Source organism: Ahaetulla prasina, chromosome 4 (genome assembly GCF_028640845.1).
Source record: "Ahaetulla prasina isolate Xishuangbanna chromosome 4, ASM2864084v1, whole genome shotgun sequence".
NCBI lineage: Eukaryota > Metazoa > Chordata > Lepidosauria > Squamata > Colubridae > Ahaetulla > Ahaetulla prasina.
In genome coordinates this window covers 24,924,484-24,927,155 of record NC_080542.1, presented here as the reverse complement: position 1 = coordinate 24,927,155, position 2,672 = coordinate 24,924,484, and positions in this window count along the sequence as shown.

The window sequence follows — 2,672 nt, the reverse complement described above, 5'->3', positions numbered from 1 at the left end:
GTTCGGAGGTCCGGAAGTTGATGGAGTCCTGGGGGGAGTTCGTTCCAGAATAGACTCTCTTCAAGGTATACCCGTTGGGGGACTAGTATTAAAGGTTTAATCTGTCAAAATTTTGACTATTGGATATAATCAAATAAAGAACTGAACTTTGGCTGGATTATTCTATGTTGTTCTTGAGCTGGCCCTGACATAAGCCCTATCAGAATGTTTGGACAAATATACAAGGATATAAAAATCCAATGCTAATCCTGACCATGATGGGAGACCAATGTGATAGGGGATAAAGTAAAACTTCCTCACTTCACAAGGGCATAGCACAATATAGGACAGTGGTAGCAAACCTTTTGGGCAAAGAGTGCCCAAACCGGAAGGGGCGTGCACACACCAGAGCACCGGAAACCCAACAATCAGCTGGCCAGCACACATGTGCACGTCGGAAACCGGATGACCAGCTGACTGAGTTGGGGCGACAGCGCGTGTGCCCACAGAGAGGGCTCTGCGTGCCACCTCTGGCACATGTGCCATAGGTTCACCATCACGGACATAGGAGATCAAACCCATCAAGACAAGATTCAGCAGTCTATCTGCATTTGAAAGACAAAGGTTGCTCTTTTGAAGATAGCACAGTCCACATTTTGGATAGAGGCCCATTGGTTTGAAAGAAGGGTAAAAGAATTCATCTGTGTTAGAACTGAACACCCATCCCTCTACACAGAGAGAAGAATAACCACATATCTCCAGTCTATAACACAGCCCTTGCAGCAATTCCAAGAAAATTTCAGAACCCATTGCACCTGATTCAGGTGACCCTGAGGGCACAGATAACCCCTACAAGTGGCCTCAACAGCTCTCAGAGAGTGCTAAAGATTATTGCAAAGAAATACAATCCTTCCATTAACCTCCCTCACCATTCTATCAAAATCTATCTTTCCAACACCCCCCCACACTGTCCAATCTTAATTGCCAGTATCTATCCTTTCATCCCCCACCCCACCCCATCAGAACTGATGTAGCCTCTTGGATGAGAAGTGAAATGATTTCCTCTTCTTTCTCAAGGAAAAAACAGTCCAGTTGCCTTTTGAAAAAAAGTAGCCACTTTGAGACAACTATGACCTGGATGACTGAGAATCTCCACAGACACTTCCTTGGGAAGCCACTTCATCACTGTCTTTCTCTGAACTTGATTTAAATAACTTGGTAAGGGAAGAAAAAGATAAATACTCAAGATGATGCGTAGGTGACCATTGCAAGGAGGAGCAGAAGACACAAGTGAGCAGCACTGGGCAGCCATATTGAAGCACTTCTAGCATTACATTTAAATCTCACAATTCAGCCAATTTTTGCTCCAAGAATGGTTTTCAATTAAAACACTCGCAAAAGTATAGTTATAAAAGGTCCATTTGAGCAACATATGTTTCTCCATTCCTGCAGCTAATGAGTTGAGGTTTCAGACTTTTTCCTATATAGAATAATAACTTAAAAGAATAACAGAATTGAAAGGGAGCTTGGAGATCTTCTAGTCCAACTCCCAGCTCTGGCAGTTAACCCTATACCATTTCAGAGAAGTGGCTATCCAGTCTCTTCTTAAAAACCTCCAGTTATTAAGTACCCACAACTTCTGAAGGCAAACGGTTCCATTGGTTAATTGTTCTCACTCCTTCTCCTTGATTAGTTTCCATCCATTGCTTCTTGTCCTGCCTTCGGTGCGTTGGAAGATAAGTTGATTCGCTCTTATTTGTGGCAGTCCCTGAAATACTGGAATACTGCTATCATGTCACCCTAGATATGGAGCATGGATCCAGGGCCAATTAGATGTACAAAAGCCAGTGCAAACAGAAGTCAATTGTTTTGACCAAGAGCTAGGAAAAGTTGGTCATGCTACAAAGCAATTATTCTTTTTTGGGTGGGAAAATTGTAAAAAGGAAAAAAAGGGAAGGGAAGGGATAATTGTTTTCTGAAAGTGCATAGTACTCTTTACCTCTAGGAAATGGAATCTGCAACAGTGCAACCTTTCATCCTTGCCTGACGACTGCAGAAACTAAAAAATTATCATCATAGCAATGGAAAAACAAGCCCAACTATCCAAATTTTCTTTTGTCCAGCTATTAAAGTTATTTAGCTAGTAAAAGAGAACGGATGCGGGAGAGAAAGTGTCCTCTTTCTTCTGGGTCTTCAAAGCAGAGGACCTCGACAACTCTGTAAGGTAAGTTAGGGTACAAGAAAACGAACTGTTCAAAGACACTGAGATGGATGGAGGTTAAAACCTGCATGTCCTGAGATAACATCCTGTATGGATCCCCTCAGATTGACCCAAAGATGCTTATCCAGGAGGCAACTGGACTTTCTCGTTTACGTCTTCAAAAGAAAAAACCAGAAAGTCCAGTTGCCTCCTGAATAAGCACCTTTGGGACAACCATGACCTGGATGACTGAGAATCTCTGCAGGCCCTCAGGTTGAAGTTAAAATGAAACCTGCAGGGTCATGGGAGTTGTAGTTCTACGCTTCTGATGCGGAAAGCTAATATCCTACCACCACCACCCGTCGGAACAAACCACGTGAGGAAGCTCCGCGGAACGCCGCCTGCGGGGCGTGACGTCACTACGCACGTCGACGTCCTCTTTTTCGCCCGCCCTCGCGCTCACCGCTTCCTGGGGGCAACCGGAAGGAAGGAG